Here is a 21,981-nt window from a genome sequence, read left to right as displayed (position 1 = left end):
GAACTTTATTATGTGAATGAAGTGCAATTGTAAAAGAGAACGTGAGTATGAGAATATGTGAAGATATTTGAAAGAATGAAGCAATTGCCAAATACTGTATGTTGAAATGACTGAAACGAGTGAAGGCTGTTTGTTTGTGAACAGTTGCTTTCTCCAGTGTGCTGAATGTTGTTTAAAGAACTTCTGCCTTAGCCAAGTAATCTGCTTGGGCATGAAGTGGGATAGAATCTAGCAAAGAAAAATAAGATTAATTATTCTTATTCAGAGTCTGGGGTTGCAGATGCTCTTTTATGTCATTTGTAAGTCTGTGTTTCTGTGTTTGTCAGCTGACTAATCAATAATGTGAAGGAAAACTCTAAAAAATGGGAGATGTCCCATATAATAATATAATAACATACAGTGGAACCTCAGTTCACGACCATAATTCGTTCCAAAACTCTGGTTGTAAACCGAGTTGGTCGTGAACCGAAGCAATTTCTCCCATAGGATTGTACGTAAATACAATTAATCCGTTCCAGACCGTACAAACTGTATGTGTGTATATATATATATATATATATATATATATATATATATACATATATATATATATATATATATATATATATATATTAGTTTTTAAGCACAAATATAGTTAATTATACCATACAATGCACAGCGTAATGGTAAACTAAATGTAAAAACATTGAATAACACTGAGAAAACCTTGAACAACAGAGAAAACTAACACTGCAATAGTTCGCGCTATAGTGCTAGGAACCGCTTGCTAAAAACACTTTTTTAATGAGTTTTAAGCACAGGGGAAAAAATGAACATTTGAAAAATCCATAATTTAATAAACCACCAAGAAAAGTAACATTGCAACAATGCAGGCTACGAACCGATAACTGTAAACAGAACTGAAAACAAAAACAAGCCTTCTCTACCTTATGCGTCCCTCGCTCACTCTCTCTCTCTCGCGCCTGTGTGTGTGTGAGCGTGCGTCTCTCTTTTGCAGCCTGGAGCGCCTGTGTGTGTGTCTCTCTAGCACTCCTGTGTGTGTGCGCGCCTCTCTCTCCCGTGCCTGTGTGTGTGTGCGTGCATGCATCTCTCTTTTGTGAGCCTGGAGCGCCTGTGTGTGTGTCTCTCTAGCGCGCTCCTGTGTGTGTTCCCGCGCCTCTCTCTCCCACGCCTGTGTGTGTGTGCATGCGTCTCTCTTTTGCGAGCCTGGAGCACCTGTGTGTGTGCGCGCCTCTCTCTCCCGCGCCTATGTGTGTGTGCGTGCGTCTTGAGCCTGGAGCGCCTGTGTGTGTGTCTCTCTCGCGTGCTCCTGTGTGTGTGTGTGCGCAGCATTCTCTGTCTCGCGCTGCCTGTGTGTGTGCCTCTGTCTCTCGCCTCTCTCTCGCGCTGACTCTGTGTGTGTGTGTGTGTGTGTGTGTCGCGCTGTCTCGCTCTCTCTCTTGCTCGCTGCACAGTAAATGCACAGGGAGAGACTGAACATGTACAAACCGAAAGGGAACCTGGCTTGTTCGTATACCGAGTGTGTGGTCGTGAACCGAGGTAAAAGTTTGGCAAACTTTTTGGTCGTAAACCGAGTTGTACGTGTACCGAGACGTTCGTGAACCGAGGTTCCACTGTAATTGTTATAGTAATAGGGAATCATATTCAAATTTAATTGTACTAGTAATACATGTGAATATCTACAAGTAAAATCAAAAAAGTGATCATAAGAATATTCGTAATGCAAACTGTGTATAGTTTACTGAAGCCTGGAATGTTTTTGAAGCCTACAAGCAGATGCATTGATAAATAAAGATGACCTACTGAACTTATAAGTTTATCTGAATACAGGATTTACAGCCTGTAGCATGGTCAGTTAAAGAGTTAAGAATTTTAAATCTGAATAAAGTATTATAAGCAGAAATAAAGAATATGTAACTTCACAACTATAAATGTTCTTTTCTCCAGATTCAGCAAAATCTGTGACCAATAGATGAAAAATACAAGCTATTTTTTCTATACAAGCTGCAAGAAATAGCTTAACAGCAAGTTTGGGCAGAGAAATTAAATAATCTGACCAAAGGGTGGTGAATGTTTGATTATCAGTCATAAATTAATGAACAGCAGTTATTGGAATTATGTCCTTGCATGCTGATTAGTGCAAGTGTAAGGGTATAACATCCTGTATAATAAAAATGTTTAAATGAAAAATACAAAGGTTAAATGATGCCATATCAAACAAGACTAATTTCTTTCTCTAGTCTTTATATAAAAACAGTAGAGAGGGTTTACATATTTTGATGTATGTTAAATGATTATTTTTATCACTTCAGTAATTACAAAATGTATTAGAACTGAATACATGTATTGATTTGCATCTGTAAATGATTAATTATAAGAAGATTTGTTATTACATCAATGAATTAAGGTTAATGCTCAGTTATAATGCACATAGCTAAATGGATTGTTCAGTTATACATTAGAACCATTAGTCTGTACTCTATATAAACTGTGCTGTTGTAATGTCTTAAAGACCTTTAAAAAATTTGTCTCTTGATAAGATAAGATAAACTACAGTTTGTTATATGGTATAGATATTATAAGATTTTTGTTTTATGAAAACACTGAAGTTCAAATATGAAACATCTTGTTATAATTTAAGACATCTGTGATGTATAACAGATGCAATGTGTTAATTTTGTTTAGTGTATTATCTTACTGAAGAAACATTTTCATTAGCCTGGTTTAAATGTAATAACTTGCCGTATTTAATTTATCTCTGTTATTTATGATATGAGACTGAGAACTGTGGGTCTAGAATTGTCATTAATAGTGCTGCATTGTATTATACATATGATTGATAAAGAATTGTTTTATATTATGTATTTGCTCTACCTTTCACCCTTCTTTATTTAGCCTAGCAAGTATTTTAGTTTTGGCCACTCAATTTAGTGGTGGCCAAGGCCTGTCCAAGTCAGTGGTAGAGTTTTTATCAATGAAGAAAAGGTGGTGTACTACGAATGAAGATTTAAAGAGACTATACTGCACGAATGATTCTTGATCTGCTGCACATACCTGATAATAGCTGGTAAAGAAACGACTTGCTTTTCCAGAGTGGAAGAAGTGCAGAATCAAAGAAAGATTGTAAGTCCAGCTGAGTAAATCTGAAGCCATGATATGTGCAGGCATTTGTGCTGCAGAAACAAAGTTTTTATGGACTCTAACAGAAACAGGCTGTGAACATGCCATTGAAGTGAGATGATAGCTGTTGAAGGCTCCCATGAATGACTACTGAATCCAGTGCAAACCTAGAGGGAAGTGTTCCTCTGCTAAAAATGGACAGTCACCATGTGTGCATTTCATGAGCTCTCTAATGGCAACAGGACTGTTTAATTTTATGTTCCAGTAAATGGCAAAGACTTTAGTGTCCTGAAGCAGTCACACGTTTGTTCAGAAGGATCTGCAAAGCCACCAAGCAAAAGACTTTGTCTACAAACCACTAGGTTGGACAAGGCGTGTATATAGAAAGCTTTAGGAATATACTTGAAAATGTTATAAGAGGGGCTCAAAGGTATGAGGATATACATGATTTACCACCAATAATGTTAAATTGTAAACTGAAAGGGAATAGAACATCCAATAGTGAAGTTGGGGAGGATAAAAAGATAGTGAACAAATTATGCAATAACACTAGTTAACAACAATTAATACTCATAGCAATAGATCTAGAATAACATCTGAGTTATGTTACAACTATTATAACTCATAAAAGGCATTAGACACCCAAGAGTGGGGCACATATAGCAACATACTAAAGTTAGAAATGTTATGAGTGCCAAAGAATAGTGAAATCCATCAAGATGCTGTATAGAATTATAATATAATCTGATGCTATGATACCAACTGCATGGGTTCAGTGGTATTTAGATACAACACAGATTATGTAAGACATAACAGGAGATCTCCATCTACACCACTCATGAGATACAAAGATCACTACTTAGTAACACCATGTTAAATGTAACTGTTTGTCCAAATGTACTGTAACTTGTCATTGTTAATATTTACGCTGGTATTAGATGAATGGTACAGGAGCTATAGTGGCACTACACCTCACATTTCCACAAATGATCTTGAAATGTCTACACTGTGAAGGGGGATCGAGTACCTTTTACTTTGTGGATATGACTTTCAAGTATTGTTTTTATCACAGATCCAGTGACAAAGGGTGGTTTGTTATTAATAAGTTTGTTATAATATTAAGTTTAATGTCACTATCTCTGTGCAAATTGTTTTATGGATTCATTTACACATGCAGACCAAGTATGGCACACAGGGGCTAGGCTGCATTTAGAAACCACTAGTCTAGCAGTTTGGAGAATGAGACAACTGCAAGTAGGCATTGTGCTATTCCTGTATTTTTGGAGATGGGGTTGAGTCCTTTCCTGTCCTTGTTTGGAGACCAGAGAGAGAGCCTGCACGTGGAGAAACCAGTATATAAGGCTTGGACTGCTGCCAAGACACTTTGAAGCCTGTGGACAGATGAATGGGTGATTGCGTCATTAGTCCCGAAAAACCTTTCAGCGCAGTGACGGAAAATGGCAGACTATATACATCAAGTTCCCACCTTGATATTGTGATGCTATGGCTTCCTCCGTCTGTAATGCCGCGTAAAGTCGTCAGTAAAGAAAGCTAAGTTATATCTTTTTCTCTTATGTGATTATTCACCGCCATATCACTATAGGAGGGATATCGCCTTTTAATATCATATTTCTATATTTTTCGGTTACTTAAAATGCCGCAATTTCAAAAGAACACATTTCCGGAGAGCTAGTGCCTCCTAAGGAAACCTTGATTTATTTACTTTTCTTCCTACACCATAAAGTCACAAGTAGACTGCAAGCTTCCTCTGTTTGATCGACAAGGGCATGCTCACAAATTACGCGTGTAATGCCACGAAAAATGCCTGCCAACACTTCAGTACGTGATCAGTGGTACAAGAATGCCGTCACTTCTTTTTTGTGCACATACACCGTCCACATCTAAAGACTAGCATGGAGAGTCGCTCGCGTACTGAAGAGTCTATAGCTGCAGGTGGAAGCTACTGTCACTGTACTTCGTATATAAAAGTCAGATCGAATGTTATGTTATTTACCTTGATTTATTTACTTATCTTCCTACAGTGTAAAGTCACAAGTAAACTGCAGAGCTTCCTGTGTTTGATTGACACGGGCATGCTGACATAGCACATGTGTACTGAAGTGACTTTAGCTGCAGGTGGAAGCTCCACACAACTGTTTTTGCGGCTCTGCCTTTGTCCTGAAATGGTTTCATAAGCTTTATGACCTTAGTCTCAGAAAGTCTTTCTCCCATCGGGCTACTGGGATCTTTTCCTGAATAGGATCAAATACAGTTGCGTAGGTTGTGACAGGAGCTTCCACCTGCAGCTAAAGTCACTGCAGTACACATGTACTTTGTGAGCATGCCCGTGTCGATCAAACACAGGAAACTCTGCAGTTTACTTGTGACTTTATGCTGTAGGAAGATAAGTAAATAAATCAAGGTAAATAACATTCGATCTGACTTTTATATACAAAGTAAAGTGACGGCAGCTTCCACCTGCATCTATAGACTATTCAGTACGCAAGCGACTCTCCACGCTAGTGTTTAGATGTGGATTTTGTATGTGCCCAAAAAAAGAAGTCTGATGGCATTCTCGTACCATTGATCACATACTGAAGTGTCAGAAGGCATTTTTCGTGGCATTACACGTGTAATTTATGAGCATGCCCTTGTCGATCAGACAGAGGAAGCTCTGTAGTCTATTTGTGACTTTACGCTGTAGGAAGATAAGTAAATAAATCAAGGTAAATAACATTCGATCTGGCTTTTATATAAGTAACAGATAAATGCTTATGTAAAGACCATCACAAAACAATCACAAACAGGATTTTGCACGATATGTTGGCGAGCTCTGTAAGCCATGCTGCTTCATTGGAGGACAGGTGTGGGGCAGACTGACTGGCAGGATGACGTCCGACCTCATCCTGCATTGAAACAGTGCTAACTTTCGCCTTTACACCTGGTGCAGCTGCGTTGTTTCTATATGTGAGTGGACGTTTCTTGCAGGGAAGGCTTCTGTTCTCTTTCTCTGATCTGAGTTCACCTGTGTTATAGCACGTCTTTATTTGAAAACTAACAGTGTCAGATTGGGGTCGAGCATGAACACGAATGAGAGAATAAAACCGAATTCAAAAAATGCTAACCTTTACAAGTACCATACATTTACACCGGCTGTTACAGACTCAAATCAAATGTATGTTTTTATTGTATAACAGTAACAATAAGAGCAGCTCACTACTGAAAATGTTTACTCTGGGACACGTGAAGACTTGAACCGACGACATTTTGAATAGGAGTCAGCAGCTCTAACTGCTGTACTACCAAAGCAGTCGCTACAAGGACGTAAACTAACACGATTTCTTTCTCTCCAGTTACAGTCTTGAATAAAAGTGCACTTGTTCTGTTATATTTGTACCATTTATGAAAGGACTTTTGGACTTCAGTCATCACACATACACTTTATGTCAAAATTTTGTCGTTTGTATTAAAACTTGGAAAAAGTTTGTCTTTTAGGTATGTGTTCAACATTTCTGTCATCCTACACTTACATTGATTTTTGTAGACATGGAACCACATGAAATGCATGTGTTCCAAATAACGATATACTGTATTTTTTAGCCTATACAGCTCTGTGTACCTGACTCCCTGATAAACAAGTCTTCAGTTGGGAGAGATTTTTGCAGTTTCTGCAGCGGTGGGTGGGGATGGGATAGCAGGCTGCTTGCTCCTTGGGCTTGTCGACACATTTACAAGACAAAAGACACTGAATGGAGGCGTGCGAGTGGATTTAAGGTGGGCCAGATTTACAAGTTTTTTTGTAAGCTTTGGTAATTCTAGTGTTAATGACAGCCTTGAGTCTGTTGGGATACTTCTCTATCAGCTTTACACATCTAGATTGAGCAATTGTTGCCCACTCTTCTTTACAGAACTGTTCAAGTTTGGTCAAATTGGATGGTGAGCGTTGGTGGACTGCTATCTTCAAATCTTTCCACAGATTTTCAGTGGGATTCAGGTCTGGGCTCTGACTGGGCTACACAAGGACATTCACTTTTTCTCCTTCAGCCACTGTGTGGTCAATTTTGCTGTTTGCTTCGGGTCGTTGTCGTATTGGAACGTGAACATTCTGCCCATCATCAACTTTCTGGCAGAGGGTAGTAAGTTTTCCTCAAGAATTTGACTGTATTTTGCCCCATCCATTTTTCTTTCCACCCTAACGAGAGCCTCAGGCCCTGCGGCAGAGAAACACCCCTACAACAGGTTGCTGCCACATCCATGCTTTTACTGTAGGTATGGTGTGTTGTGGATAGTGAGCTGCATTGGATTTCCACCAGGTGTACCGTTTGGTATCGAGGCCATATAGTTTGATTTTGGTCTCATCTGACCATAAGACCTTTTTCCACTTTGCATCAGAATCTTCAAGATGCATTCTGGCAAAGCTCAAACGAGACTTAATGTGGCCTTTCTTGAGAAGTGGCTTTTTCCTTGCGATCCTCCAGAACAAGCCACAATTGTGGAGTGCTTGTGAAATTGTTGTCACATGCACACAATAACTACTCATTTCCATAAAATCCTGTAACTCCTTCAAAGTGGCCATTGGCCTCTTGGTAACCTCTCTTACCAGTTTCCTCCTTGTTCTTCCATCCAGTTTGACAGTTGATCACAGGTTGAAGCCAGTAACCATGGTCTGCAATGGAAATGGTTGTAGCTTACACCTGATTGAGTTTACAAATATTGTTTAGGAGGAGGTGAAAAGTGTGTCAGATAATGATTATGAATTTGGAAATTGGAGGTGTGATGATGAATGTTGTTAGTGCATATGCCCCGCAAGTTGGGTGTACGATGGAGGAGAAAGAAGATTTTTGGAGTTAGTTGGATGAAGTGAAGGGATATTGTACCAAAGGGACAGAAAGTGGTGATTGGATCAGATTTCAGTGGACATGTTGGTGAAGCAACCAGAGGAGACGAGGAGGTGATGGGGTAGGTATGGTGTCGAGGAGAGGAATGAAGAAGGTCAGAGGATAGTGGATTTTGCCAAAAGGATGGACTTGGCTGTGGTGAATACGTATTTTAAGAAGAGGGAGGAACATAGGGTGACATACACGAGTGGAGGAAGATGCACACAGGTAGACTAGATCCTATGCAGAAGAGTTGATCTGAAGGAGATTGAAGACTGCAAAGTGATGGCAGGGGAAAGTGTAGTTAAGCAGCATAGGATGGTGGTCTGTAGGATGATGTTGGAGATCAAGAAGAGGAGGAGAGTGAGGGCAGCAGCAAAGGATCAAATGGTGGAAGTTGAAAAAGTAAGACTGCAAGGTTGAGTTTAGGGAGAAGGTGAGACAGGCACTGAGTAGTAGTAAAGAGTTTCCAGACAGTTGGGAAACTACAGCAGATGTAGTAAGGGTGACAGCAAGAAGGGTGTTTTGTGTGACATCTGGACAGAGGAAGGAGGAAAAGGAAACCTGGTGGTGGAATGAGGAAATACAGGAAAGTATACAGGCTGTGCCTGTGTTGGGTTTGATTGTGGCATGATCTCTCTCTCTCTCTCTCTCTCATTCTTCCTAGGGCACGAAGCGGAAGCAGAAGCAGACAATGGCCGACAGTGAAATGAATCGCGTTGCCATGGTCGTATAAGAACTCCAGGCACTCGACGAACAGATTCAGAAACTCCTGTCCAGACGAAGATACCTTAGAGATCTGAAGGCTCGGCTGCTGGATAAACCATCCTCGCCATCTGTAATCGGCGTAACATCAACCCCGCGTTGTGCCGCTCAACTGAACTCCACCCCCGCGCCTCGTCGGAGCGACTCCGATGATGACCTCGGCGTATTTCAGCTATGCAGGCGGGGGTTCAAGGCCAGAACACCTCCATTGGCACAGACGAGCATCTCGACTCAGAACCGGTTCGACCCTCTCCGCGTTCCCAGTTCGCCTTCAGCCCCTGGTGATGTAATAGTGGTAGGTGATTCTATTGTTAGAAACCTCAATATCGCATGCCCTAATCGAAAATCGTTTGTTTCTTGTTTTCCCGGTGCTCGTGTCCGAGATGTGATGAGACGTGCGCCGGCAATCTATGAGAAGCACAAGAAGAGGGCAGTTGGAGCAATTGTTTTGCATGCCGGCGTAAATATAAGGCACCGACAATCGGAAATGCTCAAGGCTGACTTCGCAGCATTAATTAAAGACACGAAGGAGAGGACCCCATCGGCAAAGATCTTCATTTCAGGTCCACTACCTCTCATCAGACAATCAAACAAGTACTACAGTCATCTGCTAGGATTAAACAACTGGCTGCAGGGCTTCTGCAAGAATCAAGACATCGGATTCATCAACAACTGGGACCTCTTTTGGGAAAGGCCACGTTTCTTCAAGAGAGATGGCCTGCATCCGAACAGTTTCGGTGCCTGGGTCCTCTCCGAAAACATATCTAAGGTAATTCGTTTATCTTGACTATCTATCTCTACTCTTAACCCCTTCCAAAATGCTACTGCTGTGCTAGGACATGATAATTGTTTAATAAAATCTTCCGTAAAAGTGCACAATATTAATACTGTAATAACCAACCTCAATGCACGTAGAAAATCTAGGCAATACGGCATAAACACCAATAATTTAATTAAAATTACTAGTTTAGATGAACAATTTATTAAAACTATAAAAACAGACTATAGATTAAACAAAAATACACACATAGCAGCGCTAATAAAAATAACTTAGTTCCTGTTCCAAATATCAATAACGCACATAATATTCATCTCTGCCCCTCCGAAACATTAAATATGGTACTATTAAATGTTAGAGCTTTAACTAACGAGACGTTTTTTATCAACGATCTTATTAGTGATAGAAAAATAGATTTTATTGCACTAAGTGAAACGTGGCTTAGCTCAGATGGCGCAGCTCTTTTAATCGAATCTGCGCCTCTGGATTACAGTTTTACTCGTGTGGATCGCCAAGGAAAGAGAGGCGGCGGCTTGGCAAACATTTACTCAAGCCGGTTAAAATGTAAAGATGTCAGTTTTGGTAAATTCAAGTCCTTTGAGTATCTTGCCGTTGTTATCCATGGAGATTCTCACGTTCTAGTATTATCCGTGTATAGACCTCCTAAATTCAACGCGTCTTTTTTTGAGGAATTCTCTAACTTAATGTCAATTTTAATTATGAACTATGACACACTCTTAATAGTCGGCGACTTTAATTTTCATATAGATAATCAATGTGACCAAAAAGTAAAAGAAATTATGAACCTCCTGGGCTCTTTTGATTTGAGACAGCTTGTTAATCAGCCTACACATAAAGCAGGTCATACGTTAGACTTAGTGATTACTAAAGGACTAAAAGTTGATATAAAGCAGGTCATTGATATTGGTCTATCAGACCATTTTCTTCTACTTTTTAATATAGAAATAATGATAGAAAACACTCATGAGAAGCATATTGTTAAAAAATGCTTCTTTGACTCATGAGCAGCTTTAAAACTTACAAACATTCTAAGCAATCAGTCCGTTTATAGTGCCAACTATAATAGCGAGGAGAATGTAAATAATAAGGTGGAAAGATTTTTAATACTAAAGTGAGAGCTGCTGTTGACATAGTTGCACCTGAAAAGACAGTTAAAAAATCTTCTAGCATTGTTATACCATGGAAGACCCAAAGAGTGTCTGATTTAAAGAGAACATGCCGTAGAGCTGAGCGTAAATGGAGGAAGACTAAACTAACTATCCACTATGAAATATTAAAAGTTAAAATAACAGAATACAATAACACAGTCCGTCTTGAGAGGCGCTGTTATTTCTCTAAGATTATAAATAACAATGCTAGTAATCCCAGAGTCTTATTCTCGACGATTGATCGTCCATTAAACCCAGGTAACTCAAAGGAATGCCTCCTAAGTACTTCCAGTAAAACCTGTGAGGCTATTGCTGTATTTTTCAATCAAAAAATTAATGATCTTAGAAATAACATAGTATATCTTCCCAACACTAAGGATCCTCCTAAACCCCAGCATTCCGTTATAAACAAATTAAACTCTTTCACTAGGATAGATTTACCTGATCTACATAAAATAATTTTCTCAACTGAAACCCTCCACCTGCGTCCTTGACCCAATACCAACAAATTTTTTCAAAGAAGTATTGGGCGTGCTAATTGATAATGTTCTTGACATAGTAATTTCATCATTAGATACGGGGGTCTTCCCAGACTGTCTTAAGACTGCTGTAGTTAAACCCCTACTTAAGAAAAATAATCTCGACCCCTCAGCTCTTGAAAATTTTAGACCCATCTCTAACCTGCCTTTCTTAATTAAAATTCTAGAGAAGGCAGTCATTATGCAGTTAAATGAGCACCTCAATAAACATGCTATTCTTGATAAATTTCAGTCAGGTTTTAGAACAAATCACAGCACAGAAACTGCACTCGTTAAAGTAGTAAATGACTTGCAGGTAAATGCAGACAGAGGCCATTTATCTGTTCTCATCCTCTTAGATCTGAGTGCCACATTTGACACCATTGATCATAATATTCTTAGAAATCGCCTTAGTCAATGGGTGGGCCTCTCTGGCAGTGTCTTAAATTGGTTTGAATCCTACCTGGCAGGGAGAAAATTCTTTGTTAGTTGTGGTAATTACAACTCAAAGACACATGATATTCTATATGGTGTTCCACAAGGCTCTATCCTGGGTCCACTGCTCTTCTCAATCTACATGCTTCCGTTAGGTCAGATTATCTTGGGGCACAACGTGAGCTACCACAACTATGCTGATGACACACAGCTGTATTTATCAATGGCTCTTGATGACCCCGATTCTCTTGATTCGCTAACACAATGTGTTACTTGTATCTCAGAATGGATGAATAGTAACTTTCTCAAGTTAAATAAAGAGAAAACTGAAATCTTAGTGATTGGCTATAATGGATACAATGAGGCTATTATAAATAAACTGGATACATTAGAATTAAAAGTCAAGACGGAGGTAAAAAGCTTAGGGGTAACTGTTGACTGTAATCTAAATTTTAAATCGCATATTAATCAGATCACTAGGACAGCATTTTTTCAATTAAGAAACATAGCAAAAGTTAGACCTCTTATATCATTGAAAGATGCTGAGAAATTAGTTCACACGTTTGTTTTCAGTCGACTAGATTACTGTAACGCACTCCTCTCAGGACTACCCAAAAAAGACATAAATCGTTTGCAACTAGTGTAGAATGCAGCTGCTAGAGTCCTAACCAGGAAAAGAAAATCTGAGCACATTTCTCTAGTTTTGATGTCACTACACTGGTTACCTGTGTCATTCAGGATTGACTTTAAAATTCTGCTTATGGTTTATAAAGCCTTAAATAATCTCACCCCATCTTATATATCGGAATGTCTGACACCTTGTATTCCAAATCATAACCTCAGATCCTCAACTGAGTGTCTCCTTAGAATTCCAAGAGCAAAACTTAAAAAAAGTGGTGAGGTGGCCTTCTGCTGTTATGCACCTAAAATCTGGAATAGCCTGCCAATCGGAATTCGCCAGGCTAATACAGTGGAGCACTTTAAAAAACTGCTGAAAACACATTATTTTAACATGGCCTTCACATAACTTCACTGTAATTTAAATCCTGATACTGTGTATATCCAATTCATTATAATAACTATTCATGGTGGCTCTAAAATCTGTACTAACCCCTACTCTCTCTTCTGTTTCCTTTTCTGGTGTCCTTTTGCGCCACCGTCTACTCAAAGCACCGTGATGTTCCAACAATGATGGATGGATTAAAAGGCAGAAGTCTGTATGTCCATCAGCATCAAGTGACTCCGTGAGAACCCTAACTGCAAAGAGGACTATTTCATTTATGTTAGGTAGAATGCCCAGAAGGGACCTGGGCGGTCTCATGGCCTGGAACCCCTGCAGATTTTATTTTTTTCTCCAGCCGTCTGGAGTTTTTTTTTTTTGTTTTTTCTCTCCACCCTGGCCATCAGACCTTACTCCTTTTCTATGTTAACTAATGTTGTCTTATTTTAATTTCTTATTTTGTCTTTTATTTTTCTTTTCTTCATTATGTAAAGCACTTTGAGCTACTTTTTGTATGAAAATGTGCTATATAAATAAATGTTGTTGTTGTTGTACAGAGGAAGAGGATGGGAAAGAAGAAGTGGGATAGTCAGAGAGATGCAGAAAGTAGACAAGAGTACAAGGAGATAAGGCACAAGGTGAAGAGAGAGGTGGCGAAGGCTAAATAAAATGCGTATGGTGAGTTGTATGAGAGGTTGGACACTAAGGAGGGAGAAAAGGACCTGTACTGATTGGCTAGACAGAGGGACCGAGCTGGGAAAGATGTGCAGCAGGTTAAGGTGATAAAGGATAAAGATGGAAACGTATTCACAAGCAAGGAGAGTGTGTTGAGCAGGTGGAAAGAGTACTTTGAGAGGCTGATAAATGAAGAGAATAAGAGAGAGAAGAGGTTGGATGATGTAGAGATAGTGAATCAGGAAGTGCAACGGATTAGCAAGGAGGAAGTAAGGACAGCTATGAAGAGGATGAAAAATGGAAAGGCCGTTGGTCCAGATGACATACCTGTGGAAGTATGGAGGTGTTTAGGAGAGATGGCAGTGGAGTTTTTAACCAGATTGTTTAACGGAATCTTGGAAAGTGAGAGGATGCCTGAGGAGTGGAGAAGAGTTGTACAGGATATGTACAAGGGAAGTGTGACAGTGGTGAGGTCTGTGGTAGGAGTGACAGATGCATTCAAGCTGAAGTTGGGATTACATCAGGGATCGGCTCTGAGCCCTTTTTTATTTGCAATGGTGATGGACAGGTTGACAGACGAGATTAGACAGGAGTTCCCATGGACTATGATGTTTGCTGATGACATTGTGATCTGTAGTGATAGTAGGGAGCAGGTTGAGGAGACCCTGGAGAGGTGGAGATATGCTCTAGAGAGGAGAAGATTGAAGGTCAGTAGGAACAAGACAGAATACATGTGTGTAAATGAGAGGAGGTCAGTGTAATGGTGAGGATGCAGGGAGTGGAGTTGGCGAAGGTGGATGAGTTTAAATACTTGGGATCAACACTACAGAGTAATGGGGATTGTGGAAGAGAGGTGAAAAAGAGAGTGCATGACAGACTGGTATCAGCAAGAGTGAAAGGGAAGTTCTACAGGGCAGTAGTGAGACCAGCTGTGTTATATGGGTTGGAGACAGTGGCACTGACCAGAAAGCAGGAGACAGAGCTGGAGGTAGCAGAGTTAAAGATGCTAAGGTTTGCACAGGGTGTGATGAGGATGGACAGGATTAGAAATGAGGACATTAGAAGGTCAGCTCAAGTTGGACGATTGGGAGGCAAATTCAGAGAGGTGAGATTGCGTTGGTTTGGACAGAGGAAAAGAGGAAGGCCTAAGTGAAGGTTTATGGATGTGGTGAGAGAGGACATGCAGGTGATGGGTGTAACAGAACAAGATGCAGAGGACAGAAAGATATGGAAGAAGATGATCCGCTGTGGCAACCCCTAACAGGAGCTGCCAAAAGAAGAAGATTATAGTATGGTCATTTATCTTTATGATGATCCCATGTACAATTCATAACGTGCGTTATTCTGTTGTGCCATTTTTTATGCATTTTCTTTTCATTGTAGGGTCACTGTGAGCTGGGGTCTGTTCTGGTTGCATCAGGCATAAATAAGGCTTGAACCATCAGTAAATGAGACATCAGTCATCACTTAGTCAATTAACATGTAGCTTTGCAGATAGCACCGTGCCAAGATGCATTACAAATGACATAAGAATGAAAGACAAATTCTTGTCAATAGTGTCCCATTTGCTCCCTATTTTCTGGTATGAAACTGCTTTGTAAGTATTTTTATTGGCTCTGCTCAAGGAGACGTGGCTGTGAACAACCATGTACACTATGGTAGGAGAGGACAGAACTGGAGCTTTCATCGGCAACATATCAATTTAGAGGATGTCTCCTGCAGGCAATCTGCAGTCAGTGACAGAAAATCAATCCAAAATATACTTAAAGCAGCAGCAGTCTTTTCTGTTTATTTATTTGTTTAAAAGTCCTGCTTTCCGGTTCATTTGTAAATCTCATATTTAACAGTAATCCTCCTTAATACCTGATTGTTCACTTGCTTACTGATAAGCCTGTCAATATACTGTTGGACAGCTGCCCTTGTTTTTTTCACTTGCTTGTTTTAAGGAATGTGAGATAACTTTAAAAATGCTAGTTAAATGCACATCTCTGAGGCCTTTGTATTGAGCACCTGGATTTGTGGTGATGGAGGTCACTGCTGCTAATGGGAAATCTCTTTCTGTATTAGAGTATTCCTGTGCACTGAGGTTGTGGATAAAGGCCAGAGGAAGACTGAATAGATGGGAGGCATCCCTGGCTCCTTCAGTGTAATGCTTAGGCTACTAAACACTACGCAGTAGCAATTGTTATTACAATACTACTGCAAGATGGTGGCATAATGGTAAGCATTGCAGCCTTATAGCTGGTAGTCTGGTTTGAACTTTTAACACAGTTGCCGATAGTGTGGAGATTACATGTTCTCACCATGTTTGGGTGGGGTTTCTTCTGGTACTGCAGTTTATGTCATACTCCTGAGATCATCAACTTTTAGTTGCTCTTCTATAAGTGAGCCCAAATTTGCCCAGTATTTCATTCCATGTAAATACATGCTTCTAGTCTAAATGTTTAGCAAAAATTTAGCATGGGAGAGGTTTTAAATTGTGACCAGTTAGAGGAAACTGAAAACAAGCAATGATCAATCTTGCAAACATTCTTTAAAGAGACTTCACTTATTAACAAGAATCAAATGTAAAGGTGACATTGGCATTTCACACTCGAACGCAAATGATGTAGTATTGTATGATGTAATTTAATGGAAATAATGTGAAAAGTCAACTAAAAATATTGAAAGTCAAAACTGGAAAAAACTTTCCAAATATTCAGAAATGAACATCTGTATGTCCTGACACCAGGATTGATTTTTACTTTGTTTTTGATGCTAATATGACATGAGTAAGACATTATTCCATAACTGGAGCAATGGAATTATATGGTGATCTGGAACAAAGCTAAATGTGAGTATTTCATTAAACATCTAGGATTGGTGATGCAAACAGCTATGCACTGTGGTATTTACAGTAGTTGGACACCTACTGAATTGTGTTTTACAGCACCAATCCTTGTGATTTTGGTCCTCTGGAAAGACAATAGTCTGTTTACACTGTGGAATTAGCTATTGCTGGCATTGCTAAATGTCACTGTTACATCCTAGTACAGTCCACACATAAATGGAAGGAGAACTGGCACCATAAAAATGCACGTTAGAGGTGTGTCATATATAGCATTCTATGTATGTAGTTGAATTTTTTGCGTGTGTCATTTATTTGTATTGTGCTACTGTGACTGTTCTGAGGATATGCAAATAGTAAATTCAGCTATACTATATACACAACATACACATTTAAACTTGAGCCCATGGAAGTAAAAAGTTGCAGTTTCAAATTAAGTATTTTTCATATTAACTGATGCCACTATAATTCTTTAAACAAAAATCAGATTTCAGCACATACCTCTACACTAGTGTATTAGATTAGCTTTGAAATGCTACTGGATTTAAATTATTGTTTCAGATTTAACTGAGTTAGAAACTAAAAAGAGCAAAAGCTTATCAAGACAGTACACAATCATTGTATTCTAAATATCCAGTTTTTTTTTCTATGTCCCCTTTTAAAGCTGTTACAAGCTGCTTTTTTATCAAAATGTCTGCCCTTAATCAGTCTTGTGACAGCAACTGGCAGTAAATAGCAGTGATCTATGACTGGCCAATATAGGCGCTCAAAACCAGTGATCCATTGAGCAATTAGACACAGACTGGTATTGGCCTTTTTTTTGCCCTTCTGATGTGATCAGCCCTGGATACTATTTTGCTGCTTTTATAAACCAGATAATGCAAGCTTTCTATGATGTGCTCAGACATCATTTCTTGGGATTTTGTACCTTTAAAAGAGCAGAGCATTTTGGCAAAGGCTCACGTTTCTGTTTCAGCTGAGCACAATGATTCACTTTATCATCTTAAATACATTTAGACACTCAGTCTCCTTTTCTTATTTTCTTAGCTTATTAAGTGGGAGCATCATTTAGTTATGGAGAAGTATAAGAATACAGAAATGTGCTTTCTGAGAGATGAACGGTTTCCAGATATTTTAATATCCTGGGATTGACTGTTTGCCAGGTTTCTGTGGCAGCTTGCTACACTTGTCTAGGTGAAGTGGATTGCTCATTGAGAGCAACATGTTGTGTATGTGAGGCTTTATTTAGTTACTTGTTTTTATTTGGTTATGTATGATACATTAGTAGATCACTACTAAATGCTCCATGTTTCAGGTGTTTGCCATGGTTGTTTTCATTCCTTTGTGTCAGTTTTAATTTCATAGAACATTATTTCATTTATATTTCTGAAATTAGATCAGCATTACATTTAACCATTGCACACTTGTGAGAGAAAGCCCATCATGGCAGATATCTAATACATACAAAGGTTTTTTTTTCTTTCAACTACAAGTTGTATTATGCAGTGCTAATACCCAATTTATATTTGTTTTATATTATATAAATTATGACACTATGTACTTCATTTATGATATGAGAGATACACCAACCAGATTACCTGTCATACTGCGCTTAGTTCTCATAAATCGCTGTCTTTAAAATAAAAATCCCTTTTACCAAACTAGCTTGCTTGAGTTACTAGGGTGTTGTACCGTGTTAGCCATTATGAATGTAGAGAAAAGCCAAGCAAAATGACACCTTTTATTGGCTAACTAAAAAGATTACAATATGCAAGCTTTCGAGGCAACTCAGGCCCCTTCTTCAGGCAAGATGTAATCAGAAGGGGCCTGAGTTGCCTCAAAAGCTTGCATATTGTAATCTTTTTAGTTAGCCAATAAAAGGTGTCATTTTGCTTGGCATTTCTCTATCTTGCTTGAGAAAGCCTATGTGACGAGGTGGAAAATAGCAGGCCACTGGGGGAAAAGAATGACATGTTAGAAGATGACACAGGAGTTGATGGGAAAATTAACAGAAAACTGAAAATTAAGCCTATCAGGCATCAAAACCGGATACAAATTTTACAGTCAGTACATAGGCAAAAGTTCACTGTCTAGAATTCAAGATTTAAAAGAATTGAAAACAAACGTAGAATTAGTCATAGTGGGACACAGGACTTGCAGTCATGTGCTGATTTATGACTCCTTTTGGCTCCATCTTTGGCCTTAATTGGCCTTATGTTGGGCACAAAGTGTATAGGCAAATGCAAATGATGCTCTGTGGGTGTGGTGTGAATCACTGATATGCAACTGCCAGTGCGGAGTAGTACAAACTGATATTGAAGTATTGGTGGCCTCCTGCCTGGTCCATATAAGAAAAGGCGGTGCAAGCTGAAAACATTAGAATTAGCCACCTGGAGCAGTGCCAATCAAAACAAACCTAAAGTCCCCCCCAAGAGTCAGAAAATATGAGATCCTGTAAAGGAATAATATTAATAATAACAATAAACAGGTTTTTTTTTTTACTATTTTTAATGAGTTTCTATATTCTTGATGGAAGAAAAGAGCAAGCCATCTGCATAGATTGGAAACAAAAAGATGTGTCAGCAGAATGAGCCCAATTTCAAAAAATGCTGCACAGCTTGTCCAATCAGTGCCCTGACGATTTAACCTTTGTGAACGTAATGATTTTGTGTGTTTTTATTTTTATTTTTATAAAGTTGTTGCTAGTTTGTAGCTATTTGTTGGTAGCAGCATCAGTACAGGAATGAAGACAACTGAGAAACCGCTACCTCTGCAGCTACACCACCACTTTTCTCACTGCTTCTATGCAAAGTGTATCATTCTATGTGGCTGGTAGTACTGCTACAAATACATGATAAACAGAAGATACAGTCAAAGTAAAAAAGTATGTGAACCCTTTGGAATTATCTGGTTTACTGCATGAATTGGTCATAAAAAGTGATCTGATCTTCTTCTAAGTCACAGGTACTGATATACACAATGAGCTTAAGCCAATGACACACAAAAAATTCTACTGTTTCATGTTTTTATTTTACAAATGCATTCAACATTCACAGTAGTAGTGGAAAAAGTAAGTGAACCTTGGGATTTAATAACTGGTTGGCCCTCCTTTGCCAGCACAACCAGGCAGTTCCTGTAACTGCAGATCAGACCTGCACATTGTGCGGGGGGAATTTTAGCCCATTCTTCCCTGCAGAACTGCCTTAACTCTTCCATATTCTTTGGTTGTCTTCTGTGTATGGCTCTCTTCAAGTCATTCCACAGCATCTCAATAGGATTGAGATCTTGGCTCTGACTGGGCCAATCCAAAAGGAAAAGTTTGTTCTTCTGAAGCCATTGTGCTGTGGATTTGCTGCGATGTTTGGGGTCATTGTCCTGTTGCATCACCCAGCCTCTACTGAACTTAAGTTGACGGACAGACACCCTCACATTATCCTGGAGAATTTGTTGATAAACTTGTGAATTCATTTTCCCCTCAATGATAGCAAGCTGTCCAGGCCCTGATAGAGCAAAGCAGGCCTGAATCATGATGTTCCCTCCACCATACTTTACTGTAGGGTTGATGTTTGGATGTTGATATGCAGTGCCCTTTTTACTCCAAATGAAGTTCTTTATGTTCCTCCCAAACAGTTGAATTTTGATTTCATCACTCCACAAAACATTTTCCCAGTACCGTTGTGGAGTGTCCAAGTACTCTTTCGCAAACTTCAGGCGTTCAGCAATATTCTTTTTTGATAGCAGTGGCTTCCTTCTTGGTATCCTGCCATGGACTCCTTTCTTGTTCAATGTTTTGCGTATAGTTGACTCATGAACAGAGATGTTAGCCAGTTCTAATGACTTCTTCTTTGCTGTCACTCTAGGGTGGTTCTTTACCTCATTGTTGTCTTTCCGTTGTGCTCTTGGGGTCATCTTGGCAGGGTGCCCACTTCTAGGCAGAGTAGCCACGATACCAAATTGTCTCCATTTATAGACAACTTGCCTAACAGTAGACTGATGAATATCTAAAATCTTTGAGACGACTTTGTAACCCTTTCCAGCCTTATGTAGATTAACAATTCTCGATCGTAGCTCTTCAGACACTTCTTTTGTGCGAGGCATGATTCCCATCTGGATATGCTTCTTGTCAAAAGCTCAAACTTAAACTGTATAGTGTTTTTTATCAATCAAAGTAATTCTAGACCACACCTCTGAACTCGTTTCATTAAATGGACTCTAGGTGTGCTAAATTCTGACTGCAATGAGCTTTTTAAAAAGTCATTAGCTTAGGGTTCACTTACATTTTCCAACCTTCAGTTTCACAGTTTGAATGATTTATTCAATATGGTCAAAAATTTTCTGAAAATGTGTTTATCTTTAGTTATAGGAGACTGTGTTTGTCCATTATTGTGACTGACATGAAGATAGGACCATGTTCTATATGGAAATTAGACATAAATACAGATAATTCCTAGGGGTTCACATACTTTTTACTTTGACTGTATATATACAGACAGTATATATATTAAATTCTGCTTTAAAGGTTCACATTCTATTGTAGTATGTAGGCCATTTAATTTAATAGGTAATAAAAGAAAATGCATTGTCCCTGTAACTTCCATCATTATAACACCATATTTTCTGCAATCTGAAAAAAATAACTATATTTGCCTATATCAGTGAAAATTAAAAGTGCTTGCAGGATTCCTAAAGAAAATACATACTTATTGATAGTGAACATTTTCAGACCTTAAACTTGGATTGCACGTTATTACCGTTTGTAAATATGTCAGTGCTTATTTTTTTAATGTCAAGGTTTTTGTGGAGGAAGGTGAACTGGTCAACATGCCCAGCTTTCAGAACACTTCTCTATGCGGTAACTATGTCTCCTGCGGTGGAGACGCTTGTGCCAGGAATGCAAAGGAAACGCTTTCCTACTCTGGATAACTGAGGGTACTCATGCTCATGTTCCTTCCACCAACTGAGAGGGTTTTCTTGGAGTGGCAAAGGTGTTTCTTCTCTAAACCTCTTGATCTCAGCTGCAGCAGATTCTGGTCAGCCAGTGTACATGAGCTCCTTGGTCTTGTCATGGGTGGCTATGGCATGGACGAAGAGCCATACTTGTAGTAAGGTGGATGATCAGTCTCCTGTGAGTGGTCAGTCTCCTCCACCAGACTGTCTACCTCATCTTGCTGCTGGAAAACATCAAAGCATCAAATCAAACTAGTATTGGCAGAGTGGCGGCTCTGTGGCTAAAGATCTGTGTTGGTATCTGGAAGGTTGCTGATTCAAATCCCATTACTACTAGAAGGGGTTCTACTCTGTTGGGCCCTTGAGCAAAGCCCTTAACTTCAAAATTGCTCCGGGGCGCTGTACAATAGCTAACCCGGTGCTCTGACCACCAAAGGTCAAGAGAAAAGACAATTTATCCTGAGGAATTAATAAAGTACAGTAATCCCTCGCTATATCGCGCTTCGACTTTCGCGGCTTCACTCTATCGCGGATTTTATATGTAAGCATATCTAAATATATAACACAGATTTTTCGCTGCTCCGCGTGTTTCTGCAGACGACGGGTCTTTTTTACTTCTGGTACTTGCTTCCTCAGTTAGTTTGCCCAGTTGATTTCATACAAGAGATGCTATTGCCAGATGGCTGAGAAGCTACCCAATCAGAGCACGCAGTTAAGTTCCTGTGTGCTGCTGATTGGCTCAGTGACGGAGTGCTGCATTAACCAGGAAGTCTCATCTCACTCATTCAGCATTAACGTGCTCCTGCTACTGCTTCAGGGGCTGTGTCCAAGCGCCAACAGAAGATGCAAATGATTGCAGAAAAGGTAAAA

The 21,981-nt window shown here is 39.4% G+C and overlaps 1 protein-coding gene across 1 annotated transcript in view; it reads left to right on the top strand.

Moving 5' to 3' along the window:
* Window positions 1-14,051, top strand: part of tedc1 (tubulin epsilon and delta complex 1) — a 429,152-nt gene extending 415,101 nt beyond the window's left edge. Inside the window, exon 5 of the mRNA XM_051920094.1 lies at window positions 13,906-14,051. The gene's annotated coding sequence lies outside the window, so the exon portion shown is untranslated. The remainder of the gene's footprint in view (window positions 1-13,905) is intronic.
* The last annotated feature ends 7,930 nt before the right edge of the window (window positions 14,052-21,981 follow it).

Source organism: Erpetoichthys calabaricus, chromosome 16, assembly GCF_900747795.2.
Source record: "Erpetoichthys calabaricus chromosome 16, fErpCal1.3, whole genome shotgun sequence".
Taxonomy (NCBI): domain Eukaryota; kingdom Metazoa; phylum Chordata; class Cladistia; order Polypteriformes; family Polypteridae; genus Erpetoichthys; species Erpetoichthys calabaricus.
This window is presented reverse-complemented; position numbering and strand designations above follow the sequence as displayed.